We start from the raw sequence: 15,440 nt of genomic DNA, 5'->3' as shown, positions 1-15,440 counted from the left end.
AAGTGGATTATGGCACATGCACAATGGGCCAAATGGCCTCTGTCTATGCCGTTTCATTCTATGATGGCATCTAACCTGTAGATCTAATCTCCAGCATTCAGTACCACAATGCCAATCACAGCAGCCCAAACATTGTCTCGGTGGGATTGCCCTGGAGAAGGATGGAAAAGCCAGACTCGAGCAAGGTGATAGTGCAGGAGGAGGGAATCATGAGAGAGATCGCCCCTTCCTGTACTACTCTAGTATATTTTCTGGTCTAATCTCCCTTTGATTTATATATTGTACTATTGTGGTTGTGGGTTCAAGTCCCGCTCCAGGAACAGGACTCCCGCTTGAGCACATAAATCTAGGCTGATACTCCAGTATCAGTGTAGAGGGAGTGCTGCACTGTCGGAGCTGCCATCTTTCAGATGAGACATTAAATCGAGGCCGTCTACTCTCTCAGGTGGATATAAAAGATCCCATGGCACTATTTCAAAAAAGAGCAGGGGAGTTTATCCCCAGTGTCCTGGCCAATATTTCTCTCTCAGGCTGTTCCTCATATCGAGGATGACTTGCCACCAAAAAGGGATGAGTTCACAGGTGTTTCAGTGAAGGGTCCTAATATTCCAAGTCCCAAACTACATGTTGAAGGGTGGAAGATGCCTGTGCGTGGCTTTTTTTAACGTGTGGTGGCCGTTGCACACCAGCCACCACACGAGCCTGGCAGAGCTAGGTCTTGGTCTAGTGGCAAGGATTAACCAAGACGGAGACCAGCTGTGCTGCACGGATCTAGTGTGCACACATATCGCAGTGTGGGCTGGCCCATGCTGCCCCTGAGCCTATTGCCTCTTCTGGGCCCCGAACTCGCATCCCTCCTGGGCCCTGATCATGTTGCTCTACAATCTCTCGCTGCTCCTTCGCCCCAACGTCTCCACTCCCACTGTACCTGCCCATGCTCCAATCAGGGACCTGGATTTTGGTGACATCTAATGCAGTCGCCCTCTTCACAGCTGTTGTCCTCCCAGACCAGCTCACGCTGTACTTTGCAGTGGCATGCTCATTTTATGGCCCCGACCTGCCGCAGATGGTTCCTCGCAGGTCAGGGCCTCACTGCGGGCCAGACCGCCGCACCTCCTCTCCTTTTATGGCCCTGACCTGCTGCAGATGGTTCCTCACAGGATCATACATACTGTGGTGTCAAAGGTAGACTGAGCTACACAGAGGAGAAGACTTCCAAGGTGATCTGTCCTCTGCAGATTATTTATCTTTATTTATTATTATTTATCCCTCAATCAACATAACAAAAACAGATTATCTGGTCATTATCACATTGCTGTTTGTGGAAGCTTGCTGTACACAAATTGGCTGCCGCGATTCCAACATTACAACAGTGTTTACATTTCAAAAGTACTTCATTGGCTGTAAAGCGTTTTGAGACATCTAGTGGTTGTGGAAGGCGCTATATAAATTCAAGTCTTTCTTTCTCTGACTCTGCATTAACAATTGTGTGCTTACTTCAGTAATCTTACTGGATTAAATGTAAAAGTAGGATTGACAGATTTGAATTCCCAGTGGGAAAGCATCATGCGCTGGGAGAGCACTGGTCATTTAATCCGGCACAGGCACGATTGGCCGAATGGCTGCCTTCGGAGAGGCATCATTCTATTGTGTTGATGGTCTGTTGCCCAGGAGCAAACTAAACAAGAAACTGGAGCGTGCTATCTGATGTTACCTAATGATGAGGACAACATGGATTAAAAGAAAAGTAAGCAGAATAATGAGAAGGGGAAAGAGTTCCAATGGATAGTTAGTCCTTGAAATAGTTGAATGAACAGTTGGTTCTGTGGATAACTGAGGTCAAGTCGGGAGCTGTAACATTTGCAGCATTTCAAAGCAAAACTCTTCTGCAGCAATGCTGATGTTGCAGTATAAACTCATTTTTAGAGATTAAAACCCCCTTTTCAGTCCCTTGGTAATGGAACAGTTGCACTAGCTTGAGTTCTCCCCAGATGTTTATAGTTGGAAATGCAGTAGTATTCTGCAAAGTTTGCTCATGACTTCTGTTATTCCAGCTATCCACCAAGTTAAAAGTAACAACAGCGTAAAATAGTTTACATTTTTGGACAGGTTTCCGGTGTCATTTATATTAAGTGAAAAAATACTTTTGAACAATATTTAATTGTGACTTCCTGTCAAGTGAATAGAACATAGGACCGCACAGCAACAGACTGCGGGATTATGCACAGAATCAAGGCTTTATTCCTTCAGCACAAGATTGTCCACGATTGATTCTGAAGGTTGGTCCTTTATGGTGAATTCATCTGGCTTCTCTCTCTGTTTTCTTCTGTCTGGACCCCACACTGTTTTGGTCCTGTTTGACTCATGTGGTCATAAAGAAAGTAAATGCAGGCATATTAGTCCCGGTTGTATAAAAAACAAAATGAGTTGAAATGAAGTGATCCTAATGGACAATGCTAACTTATTGTTAAAACGTGCCAAGTGTTTCCATTCTCAGCTTTCATCTGGAGTTTAACTGGCGAACGCCATTTGCCTGTAAATTGCCCTCAAACGCACACCAAGGAAATGTAAAAAAAAATCAATATCTGATCGATGAATTCAAAGTGATAATGTGAGCACCAGAGAAAAACTTTTTGTTTAACACTCTAGGTAAAGTTGGATTGTGTCAGGCAGGTGTCAAACGAGCTGTGTGTTCTCATTATTCTCAGTACTGCTGTGCAAACAGAAAGCCCAGCAGTCACATACAAGCTGGGGACTTTTACTACAGAGAAAATATGTTGCTGTTAATTTAAGAGGCTTGTTAAGTGAAGTTAAAAATTGGAACAGTAGTATTTTTCACTTCTTCTGGTATGGTTTCACAAAGTCCCGTGAGGGAACATTAATTTACCCTTTTGAAGACATTCAAACTGATGGTTATATTTAACACTGAAAAAATATATTTGTAGCCTTTATACTGGTAAAGATTGATTTAAAAAGAATAGATTAAAAAGAATAAATGTTAAATTCCAATCCCAGCTGGTCCACGAAAAGAAATAGAAATTGGGATGCGTTTTGCCCATTTTTCGGGCATAAAATGGTCGCAATGTTTACCTATTTCTGGGCATGAGGTCCTTCCCTGATTTGCACCGGCAGCATGGCCGGTCCAGTCCGCCTGATTTCAGGATTCGAATTTGCTCACCTCTATTATTAAGTTGAGGCCCAAATTCTACCTGACAGTTGCCACATTGTGTGATTACACACACAACTACTAGTTTGTTACTGTGCAATAAAACAAAGCATACAAAACCTTTCCATTGTAAACTGCAACGAAACTTACTTTGTATTCTCGTTACTGTTAATTCTTTGAGGACGGAGAATTATGAGGAATGATTCTCCTCATCACAATGCTTGGGAAAACATTCAGTTCCCCGGTGCTAAAGAGAGGCACAGGGAGCTGGTCTCCATTCTCACTACACTGCTCCACGATCTCTTGGTGGCATCTCAAATGGGCATACCTGGGTAAGTGCCTGCAAGAGATGCAGGCCCAGCATTCCTCTGGAAACAAGTAGAAAGGAGGCGTTCCCAACCTTCCTGTGTCCAAAATGGGTCAAAAAGCTGCCAGCGGGGCTGGTGCCGAGAGCTTCTACAGACCGGGAGGATTGAGGGGGAGGCTTCGGAACAACCCAAAGAGGAATGAATCATCAGGTGAATCATGTCTTTTTTCCCACTAGGATTCTTCGAGTCTTGTTTCTCCACCCTTCCGCCTCCGGTTTCCACCAAGAGGCCCTGTCAGTGCGAGCTGACCTGTGATGGAGGCACACCGGCCATGCTACTGGTCTAGAACAGCATTTTCAGGCAATGTGGTGTCTTCACAGTCGCAACACACTTCGGATGCGCTGTACCTGTCTGGTGCCTGGTGCAGGGGAGAGGAAAAGCACCCCTAATTATTGACGTATAGGGCTTTGATCCCTAGTGTGTGCTGGGTTAGCCCACTTTAGCTGCAGCGACAATAGGGGTGCCGTGGGTGTCTCCCCATTCCTGATTGTTATCCCATGACTTCTGCTGAAAAGTGCACAGATGTGGCTATTGGATGAGGACAGTTTTCGATTTGACTCCAAGACCAGACAGCCTGCCAACACTCAGTTTGTAGGTTCACTCAGGGAACAAATGGCTGAGGTACTAGAAGGTCAATGGTGCTTGTGGATTCATACCCCAGTAAAAGTCAGCGCCTTCAAGGTGGATTGGAGAGGTAACAGGCAATGCTATTAATGAATAGAATTCTGTGCCACTGAAGCAATGCACAGTTTATTGTACAGTGTGTTGTGTGTGCACACTACTTCTGCTAAATTCCAATCCATCAGCTTAACAGCAACGATGGGGACCACCTTCAGTTTCAGGGCTCTGGAATTCGCCAAGTGTTCGACCATTACTGTTTGGTTACTCCCAAAGCAAGCGTTCTACTCGGAACTCCTTCACGGCAAACAAGCCAAAGGTGGGCAGAGGAAATATTTCAAGGACACCCTCAAGGCCTCCTTGATAAAGTGCAACATCCCCACTGACACCTGGGAGTCCCTGACCAAAGTGGAGGAAGTGCATCCGGAGGGCGCTGAACACCTCGCGTCTCGTCGCCAAGAGTGTGCAGAAATCAAGTGCAGGCAGCAGAAGGAGCCTGCGGCAAACCAGTTCCACCCACCCCTTCCCTCAGCGACTGTCTGTCCCACCTGTGACAGGGACTGAGGTTCTTGTATTGGACTGTTCAGTCACCTAAGAACTCATTTTTAGAGTGGAAGTAAGTCTTCCTCGATCCCGGTGATGATGACGATGACTCTCACTAGTGTTTAGCATGCCAACTGAGTCAAGTTCCCGGGGTGTGCAACTTGGAGCCACCAGTCGGAGCTGGGTGAGTCGGCAGGACCAACTGCGAGTAAAACTATGCAGACATTTAGCACTCACCCCACATAAAATATAAAAAATAATATACATATTTATTTTTCTGTGGCATCGTATGCAGGGAATGAAAAGCAAGTATGAGTTTCAGAGGAAGTGAATGTTAAAAGGCAGGGGAATAATTGAATCAGGATATGCACATGTATTTCAATCTCCAGTTTGAAGTCCTATTTTCAGTTCTTATTTTTATATTTCCTTTATGCATTTCTATGTCCAGATTAACAATGGTATTTGTCCAGGTAAACTTATCGCACTGTAATTACACCCTCCTGCAGTTGTAATCCAGCACCTCCCCTGGGGACAGAATGGAATCATTGCATGACAAAATATAATTGACACTTGAATCAAGAAGCCGTTAATTATCAACTGATTATCACTTATGTTAAATTGTGTAAATATTTTAATTGATAACCACTTTAGACACAGAAACAGAGAAAAGGCTGAGAAGTCCAGGTTGGGGTGGAGTGCAGTTTACAGGCCCCTCCGTCGGGATGATCACAGATGTACAGTTGGCAATCTTTGCCAACATGCTGGGGTATCCCTTTTCCTCCTTGTTGTCCTGTATCACTTTGTTACTGTTAACAACCCCAAAAAAGTGGAGTAATGGAATAGCACACGAGCATAATACTGTGACAGTGTGAAGATTTGGACCAATAACAAATCGATTACTTGAAAGATGGAAGCTAGCTTAGCAGATGAAACACGATGCACATTGGACTTCGCAAATACCACAATAAAGAACAACTGCAATAAGTATGTTTTTATACTGAAGAAATGTGGCTTGTCAATAAATATTTGTCTTGTTAAAATTGCAACAAAAAAAAGGACATACAGAGAGTGTCTTTTCTGATCTTAATTGGAGCTTTTCTTTAAATTAAAGAATGAGTTGAATTTGTACTTTTTCATAGCTGTGAGAGAGACACAGAGAGACATGTCCAGGAGCCACTCACAAAACACTAATTTCAATGTCTGCATAGAGCCCTTAGAAAATCACAAACCAGTGCTGCCAGGCACATTCGTTGTCTCTCCCTCACTGCTGATAGACACCACAAACCTACTCGAGTGACAAACCTTACATTTCAGTTGTGTTTAACCCCGGATTCCCTGTCCACAATACTGTCAGATTAAAGGACTTCTCCACTGTCAGACTCTAGGGGGGAGAAATTGCCCCGCAGTACGTTTGCGGCGCGCAATTCGTATAAATAAAAATTTATCGCCTGGCATAAGCGGAACCTGAATGACCTGGAATTGGGATCTTGGTGCATGAAAAAGCAACCAGGCGGAAGTGGAATCGCTCTGGGGGGGCGGGGGGCGGGCGGGGCGGGGGGGGCGGTAGCACGTCGATGATGTCAGTACGATGCGGACGTGCCATGTTGTGCTGACGGGTCACAACGTCGCTCTCCTCTTAAAGGGGATGGCCGCTGCAAACTTTGCAACCACTTCTGTGATACCCACTGGGTCACCAGGGAGGGTTTCGGCCGGACCAGTGGCCCAGCACCCAAGATGGGGTGCCAGGCTGCCTGTTGGAGGTCCGGCCGAACCAGCGGCCGCCATTGTCGTGCGTACTGCAAAAAAAAAAATGACGGCCGCAGCGCAAGGCCCTCCCCTTTAATGGCGGATGGGGCGCCCCAGCCACCACAGCTTTGTGACCCGCAAGGCTGATGGTGGCATTGCCCAGCACCAAACTCGCTCCCACGGGGCAATTGCCGATAATGTCATTGCCTTGTGCGCCACCGCCTGGGCTGAAAACTACGGGGCATGCTGTAAAGCTGTTTTCGCCACTGCATCCCAGGGCCAATTCCGGGCGGGTTGCTTCCGCCATCTGCCCCTGGGCGAAAAGTCCTTACTGCCCCGTTAGCGCCTCCGGGAAATTCTAATGTGCCTTTCGGAATGGGACTATTTCGGCCCCGAGGACTACCAGCCCATTTCTGCCACTCCCCAGCACTATTCCGCAGTGCTACCAAAGTGCAGGAATGCCCCCCCCCCCCCCCCACCTCCACCATCTGCAGTAAACCCCATTTGTCCTCCCCATCACTGCTAAATACCAGATAACTACCCCCACTTTGGTGTACCTTGTATTGCTGTGTATCCTAAGCTTTAAAAATGACACGAAATAAACATTAGATACATAGGTAAAGGAATACATTAAAAGCAAAGGCCATTCATTCATAGAATGATAGACACAGTTGTGCAATTCCACCCCAAGCACCAATAAGAATCTCAGAATGCCATTTAATAAGAATGGAATGTGACTTATTTAGTCTCCGTACGTTAGTGGCACTGAAGTTAGCCCCTGCAGGGCAGACACAGAATCCTGACTCACCATGAGCAGCACCACAGGAGACCTGGTAGTGCATCTGTTTGCAAGGTCTCTACGAAGAATTAATTTGGAAGTTATTTCAAGAATTAAGTGAAAAATAATCCAGTCTGTTTTTTTGTAGAGCCAGAACAATCTGTAGAGTTATATTTTAGGATTAACATTGAATATTTCAAACATGCCATCATTTGGCAATGAGATCTATTTAAGTAACGGTGGGCACGTGGGAGTGTGGAAGGTTACAACCGAGAACAGGAAGCATGCAATCTCATTCTTCAATCAAGTTGCTGTCCTCAGCTCCACCTACTGTCTTAATTACACTTTGCTTTGTTTTAATAATGCAGCAAAATGTGAAACATTTTCTGATATCTCTGAGCTGTAAAAGTATCTGCGACTGCTAACTGGAGTTGTAGGCATCAATGTAAACACAGCACCTTTTAGTTCTGCCCTGTAAGTCTGCTGGACATTGCCTGGAACTCTCCTCCGTCTGCAGCAAGTGACTGTCAGTCAAAACTTGAGCACATCTATTTGACAAACCTAAAGTCGCAAAAGCTATCTATTGAGTAAACCTGACAGTACACTGCAGTGGCTTAATGGGTAAATACACGATCATACAAGGTCCCAGGTTCAGTTATGCCACCTGTGCTGAGTTAGTAAATCTCAGGCAGGCTGACATTCAGGTTGTATGATAAGGTGAGTTGTTATGCAGAAACAGGCAACAGCCCGTGTAGAGCAGAGCGAGAAGGAAGCATGAGCGACTACATTTCCAAAGAAGTAGTTCTGCTTAGAATGACTTTGGCAATGCATGTAGCTCCTTTGAGCACTGGAGCTATATATTTAATTGGTGCAGGTAATTGCTCAATATGTGCACCAGATGATGCTGTTCTCAGAATGTACAAAGACCCAGTTGTGGACTGTATTGGCCCAGCAGTTAACCATGCTGCATCCTTTTTAAGATAACTATTCACCTTCAGGAATTTAGCACGACGAAGTAAACCCCTTTGTCAGGCATGAACACACAAATCTCTATCGAAATAAAGTGATGCAAATGGACTCGCATGAAGAATAGCCGCCTGAGCAAGGTGCCCGAGGGCTGTTGGTACCATGGAATCTGACAATAGCACCTTCAGCATGCAAGTGAGGATGGAAAAGCTCCTAAGATGCTAAAAAAAAAGGGGTTATTTAGTGCCATTGCATAATGAACATGACGTGCACATTCTAAACTACTCTCTGCTTTTTAACAGCAGAGTTAACAGGGTAGATCTTGCACAATAGGGTAAAATGGGTAATAACGAGTTGGCAGCCTGTTTTACATCTCTCTCGATCATAGTCAATGGAAATCACCCATTTTACTCTATCATATAAAGTCAAGATCTACCCCAACCTGTTCATTTTAAATGACTTAGGGGTGGAAATTTGGTAGAGCCCGATTTGAGGCGGTAACACCGTTTGGTCATTAAATTTGGCGGCAGGCGACGTTCACCGCCCCCAACCGAGATAGTCACTTTTAGCGCCCCAAGAGGGGCGCTAAGGGAAGTCTTGGGGCGCTAACCCTGATTCCTGGGGCGCTATTGCGGGAACGCTGCTGAAATTCTGGCGCTGGGAAACCAGCCTCCTAGCGTCTAAAGGGGAGGTCAGCTTGACCACCCGATAAGTTAAAGAAAAGCCAAGACAGCTAAACCCCAGTGTCCAGCATCAAGGAGAGATGCATTAATGGGAAGAAATTTCATTTTCACTGAAGTTCGTGGCAGGCGCTGACAACGCAGCGCTCGGGCAGGAGGTGCTTAGCGGCCCGTTAGCGTCCCTCTGGGGCGCTAATGGGTGGCGATAAGCAACTGAATTTTGGCCCTTTAATCTCTGAATTGAAAAGCACACAGAGTAACTGAGTATGAGTGCTTTCATTATTTAGGTGGGAACTGCGCCAGTAGGAATGCACCCCAAGTTCACACTAGCCTCAAGTTTATTTACTGTAATTATTTGTACCTCTTCGTTGCTCATTTAAAAATATACACTGAAAGTGAAACTTGTATCATTATTTTCTTTCTTCTGGGTTTTATACTGAGAAGGTACGTAGCACTAATTATTGCATAAATAATGACCATAGAAATTTTGAGCAATTGAAACAGCTCATGAATGCAGTAGTTCATAAATATCTTTGCAATAGGATGTTAAAAACAGTGAGAAAAGGAATTTTAAATCCAAAATTTCATATTTAGGCTTTTAATTATATGTGGCTGTAATAATCGTGTTTACAATGAACAAGAGGTTGTTTGGCAGACTCTCTACATTTAAATGATGTCCTTTGAAATGATGTTTGAAAATATGCTGGCACTGTCTTTTTCCAGCATAATCCCATCTAAATTTAATGGCACTGCTATAAACTCTGTTTGTTGGAAATTGTTTGCTTGTAACAGCCTGGAAGCTATTGAAGAAAAGCTAGGTTTTATGTAACTGCAGTCAGAGCTCAAGGTCCTGGTGGATGGCAAGACTCCGACTTGTCTGCTGCTCAAGTGGTCCACTTGTGGAGGGGAGGCAGGGGCAGCTAAATAAATACAGATGTTCAGCACATCTGTATCAATCTTCAGGTACATGTGTGCTTCCTCCCAGTTGAATGCTCTTCCTTTCACCTACCTTATTAAAGGATTGTGCTATTGAAAGAGGGAGAACAATTGAATCAGTGAGTAAATTAAACATTTCCCAGTAAACTATTCATGAGGTTTGCACCCAATTCAGGTGATTTTGCATAGGTGAAGACATTTTTGAAAAATACTTAAGAAACTATAGTTTCTGAAACATTTTTTTTTTAAGGTCAAATTCCATAATCCTGGAATCCCAGTACAGTCACGCAAACTAAGAACGCAGGTCGGAAAATAGGCTCCAGCACTGTAATCATAACTTGTATTTACATAGTGCCTTTACTGCAGAAAACAGATAAACAGAATGGACAGCGGGTCCTGGGGGAGAAACTAGGAGGGATAGCCAAAAGCTCCATCGAAAATATGGCTTTTAAGAAGAAGGAGAGAAAAGTAGAGATTTAGGAAAGGCGATGCAGGGGCAGAAGTAGGTGAAGGCTATCCTATCAATAGTGGAATGCACAAAATGCACATGGCGAAGGAGGTTGCAGAGATAGGGTGGAGTAAGGCCATGAATGGATTTGAAGGCATGACAAAGGTTTTAACTTTAGTGCCTTGGGACGCAGCGAGCCAGTGTAGGCATGAGGACAGTGTGTGGGACACAATACAGAAGGCTTAATTTTAGACCAATAGCAATGATTCTCCAACCTTCAATGTGGTTCTGTCCTGGGAGCGTAGGATCACCAAATAAACACTATAAAGGCTGATTCCTCAATCAAGCACTCCTGACAAGGAGCAGTACTCAAAGAGTGCTGGTGTGGAAATTACAGGTTGGCAGTCCCTAATTTTCCACCCCATTAAATGAACTGACAGTAAATTAGGGGGCTGCAGCAGCCCCATGATTTCCTGACCAGCATGCTCTGCACACACTGCTCTTTGGTAGGGTGTATATTTGGAGAATCAGCCTCACAGTGTCTTCATCGAGTCAACAGATTTGTTTTGAGAATAAAACACTGTGCCTGGCTTCTAAAGAACTAAAAAGTATTGCTGATGAATAAATATTTTAAAATAGACATAGCTTTAAAGCACAAGGTTCAATGATTGGAAACATAGTCTAAGAAAACCGCAGGATTGTAATGGGCTCCATTACCTAGAAATTGGAAGTTTTCCCAAAATCCATGTATTATCCTTTATGGTACTACAGAAGAGTAGGAACTAGAGTATTGATCTTACAAAAGATCTTATGTAAGATGCTTACTCCTGCTCCTTACTTCTTAGGAGCAGGAGAGATGGCTTAGGAGCAGGAGTAAGCCATCTGGCCCCACAAGCCTGCTCCGCCATTCAATAGCATCATGGCTGATCTGACCTTGGCCTCAACTCCACTTCCCTGCCCACTCCCCATAACACTTGACTCCCTTATAACTCAGAAATCTGTCTATCTCCACCTTAAATATATTCAATGACCCAGCCTCCACAGCTCTCCGGGATAGAGAATTCCAAAGATTCACGACCTTCTGCAGGAAGAAAATCTTGGTTTACTGTTCTCCCTCTTGCTATTAAAGAGCTAGGCAGTGCTAACAGTGACATATTCTGGCCTCTCTCTGTCATACATGTATGGGCCCACTTTATCTTCATAGCTGGCAACTGAGAAACAAACGAAGATTTCACCAAGTTCCAAGGTTACAGTATGAGGGCAGAAATTCCTGCCTGATTGTCTACTACCATTTCTCACTCTTGTACAGTTGGGGCAGAATATCCACAGGTTACTTCTGATCTGCCAGAACTTCAGTGGAAGATTGGTGGAAACTGTTGGGAGAAATGACAGAAATGGCCATTTTGAGCGATTTTCTCTGGGGGTTCTGCCAAAGTCATGGCAATAGATCAGGAGAATCCCCATGGAAATTCCAGGTGTACATATTAGAACTAAGTTGGGCAGCCACATTTTCCTCAAATGAGGATGTAATGAGGCAGCCTTCGATTTTACCACTTTCTCACTCTGTTCCTGCCCAGTTCTTAGCGTGCCCACTTAAAATGGGTGTTGGAAGCCAGCAAAATTATCCTCCTTTGGACTGATCTTTTAGTTTAGCTTGGTGAGAAACTCATTTGTAAATAACCAGAAATTCAAGCACCTCAGACGGTGAACTTTGGTAAAACCTTAATTCATTAGACCTTCAAATCTTCTTTCAACAAAGAAAAAATTCAGACATCACAATAACACAGCATTTCTAATTGTGAAAGAAGCTCAGCACCTGAATAAGGCGAGTTATTTCTGAAGCTTTGTACAAATTTATAGGATTTTAATCCAAGTGGTTGAGGTGATAACATTGGTATTTATGGGCACACTCATGCACAGTATTCCCATTTGTGAATGAAACGCAGTGTTAGTTAACACAGATTTATGAACTTCAAATAATATCCAATTACTGAGGTTTAAGTCAGCATTCATATGTACAAATGCTACCTATGATGACTGTACATGAAAGGAAGTCAGTCTATGAGAACAAGTCACTTGCAAAGCTGAGCATTTAATGGAATGGTACTTTTTTTTAACAAAAGGTGGTTGTGAAAAGTAACAGTACAGGGTCATGATCAATGGTACTTATCAGTCTGCCTTGTGAAAAATCTTTAAAGATAAATTCCCATAAAATAGGTGCCATTGCCCTATAAATAGTGCTCACAAATTCCTGATGATTGCGTGCGAGCTTCCATAACAATCTGCTCTATGGACAAGAGATCCCCTAACTAGAAAACTTAATTAAATCCCGGATTTCTGGCAGGAACAGCTATGTGCTAAAAGTTGTTGGGCTCTCTCGCATCAGAATGACACACATGCAAGAATTTCTATCCCAAGATGTACTATGCAAAAAACGTGTGTATGGAATTAATCAATGTCGGAGGAAAGCACGACAGAGGGATTACTTCAGGATTGCAGTTGCAAAGAGGCAGCACGGATACCATAAGACAAGTGACCACCTTCTATGCTATAAACTTTAATGGTTCTATGGAAGAGGATTATGTTATAGTGTAGGATGACCATATGACAGGAGACCTAACAGTGGCAAAAGAAAAGATGCATTAACTTGTAGGCAAACTTTAGTCTTTCCTACTGAATTAATGATAATATGGATCATTGTGTATACCTGTAATAGGACGGGGGTGATCCTTCTAATCCTTGGTAGTTTGGAGGACAACATGCAGTTTTGTGATCACCTTTCCATGTGATACCTGTGAGGAGGAGATATGAAGCTTTCTGGTCATTGTTTATCACTTTGATCCCTGGTGGTGGGTGGGCAATATATAGCCTGGTGGTGGTGATGTAAACAAACAATTCTTCATTTCCAGTGAGAAGAGAAAATTCCTGTCTCATCATGGGGATGTGCCTGTCCCAAACCCTACACAGACACTTTGATTACACTTACACCAAGAGATGTCTCATTGAAAGTGAAAAGGACACCAGTTTTTATCAATGTCTGATAATATAGGTGAGTCCCTTAGGTAACTTTATGCAGTGGTTTCCACGTTGCAAGAAGCATGAACCATAACTGCTGTCATTTTATCTTGTGAATGTTGAACTTAGTATTGACGGGGGAGGTGCAGTGGAAAGCTTTCACAGTTTATTGAATTCCTTTTTGTCACCTTTGCACCGTTAGTACTTTCCAAGTAGCATTTTTCATTGTAATAGCATGGTGTGTATCTTGTAAAGAGAGAATTTGCATTTATATGGCGCCAATGATATGTCTTTACCATACAGTATAAATGCACACAAGGCCCATACTTGAGAGAAGGTCACTCTGTGACCAGTTACCTTTATTACCAAGACCTCAAGTGATGAAGGTGGGTGGAGCTTCCCCTTTTATACCTGAAAGTCCAGGTTAGGAGTGTCTCCCACAAGTTCACCCCCTTGTGGTCAATGTTCTCAAGGTGTACAACTTAGGTCAGCTTATACATGGGTGACAATGATAGTTGAATACATGACATCACCTCCCCCCCAAAGTCTTATTGGGATCACAGGTTAAGCCGGGTTCAAATAGTGAGTCAAATTTGTCCAGGGCCTGTAAGCATGATACTCACTCCACAGAAGAAATTGCATTGACATCACCCCATTTCCAGTTCATGACAGCAAGCCAACTCCTCCCCAGTAGTGCGGGACCATCCCCCGGGACAATCCAGAGCGGTAACCTGTTCTCCGAATCTTTGTGGGTCACGACTACCGTGGCGCTGCCTAGCACCGGAATGATCTCCTTTGTATATGTCCGTAGCAGTGCGTCAATCCGCAATAATTTTGGCCTCCTGGCCTTGGACACCCACAACCTTTCGAACTATTTGATACTCATCAGGGACTGGCTGGCCCCCGTGTCTAGCTCCATTAATACTGGGATGCCATTGAGGAGCACTTTCATCATTATCAGTGGCGTCCTGATATATGAACTGTATATGTGCTCCACATGAACTCGCTGAACTTCAGCTTCCAGCAATTTCCCCCAGTATTCATTTGGCCTTGTAGGGCTTACATCGGGCCCGTCCTCCTTGTACATCAACCTGGTTGCAGGCTTCCTGCACATTCGTGCCAAGTGACCGCTGACGTTGCAGTTTCTGCAGGTATATTGCTGATACCTGTAAGCTCTGGCTGGGTGTTTGCCTCCACACCTCCAGCATGAGCTGGAGGCCCCATTGTTGGAAACAAAAGGTCCATTACCAGTTAATCGTCTCTGACTGTCTCTGTAACTGTCCTTAAGTGCACCATTAACAGGTGTTGATGGCCCCATTACTGGCCGCATTGTCCATGAATCGCCGTTCAGCTAGCCATTGTCTCTGTTGAATTCCCCCTTTGGGTTCGGCTACATGCTGGAGCATGTCCGATTGCCCTTGTCTGCCTAGAGAACTGTGTGCTGCGTTAACAATGTTGACTCGCTGGTCGATTGCCGCATTTGAGCCAAGATTTTTGTCATACATCATTCTGGTCTCTTCCTCCCCTGAGATAAATGTCTGGGCTATCAGAGCCGCCACTTCCAAGGTCAAGTTTTTGGTCTCAATCAGTTTCCTGAAAACCCCAGCGTGCCCGATGCCCTCAATAAAAAAGTCTCGCAGCATCTCTGCTCTGCATGCATCTGTGAACTTACATAGGCTCGCCAGTCGCCGGAGATCTGCCACGAAGTCAGGAACGCTTTGCCCTTCTCGCCGCCGGTGCGTGTAAAACCAGTGTCTCGCCATGTGCATGCTGCTCACTGGTTTAAGGTGTTCCCCGATCCACTTACTGAGCTCTTCGAACGTCTTGTCCGCCGGCTTCTCTGACGCTAGAAGGTCCTTCATCAGGGAGTACGTTCTGGATCCACAAACCGTCAGGAGATGAGCCCTGCGTTTGTCGGCCGAATCCTGTCCCAACCATTCCTTAGTGACAAAACTTTGCTGTGGTCTCTCAATAAAGTCGACCCAATCATCACCAACACAGTACCTCTCTTCGTGCTGCTAGTGGCCATGCTCACATGGTTGAAACCCCAGTTTCTCGTCGCCATTGATATGTTCTTACTATACAGTATAAATGCACACGAGGCCCATACTTGAGAGAAGGTCACTCTGTGACCAGTTACCTTTATTACCAAGACCACAAGTGATGAAGGTGGGTG

The 15,440-nt window shown here is 44.5% G+C and overlaps 1 pseudogene; it reads left to right on the top strand.

Annotated features, from left to right (window-relative positions):
- Positions 1-5,417: 5,417 nt before the first annotated feature.
- Positions 5,418-5,530, top strand: LOC139227097 (dolichyl-diphosphooligosaccharide--protein glycosyltransferase subunit 4-like; annotated as a pseudogene).
- Positions 5,531-15,440: the final 9,910 nt, after the last annotated feature.

This window comes from Pristiophorus japonicus, chromosome 16 (assembly GCF_044704955.1).
Source record: "Pristiophorus japonicus isolate sPriJap1 chromosome 16, sPriJap1.hap1, whole genome shotgun sequence".
Classification (NCBI taxonomy): domain Eukaryota; kingdom Metazoa; phylum Chordata; class Chondrichthyes; family Pristiophoridae; genus Pristiophorus; species Pristiophorus japonicus.
The sequence above is the reverse complement of the archived record's forward strand: the minus strand, read 5'-3'. Positions and strand labels throughout refer to the sequence as shown.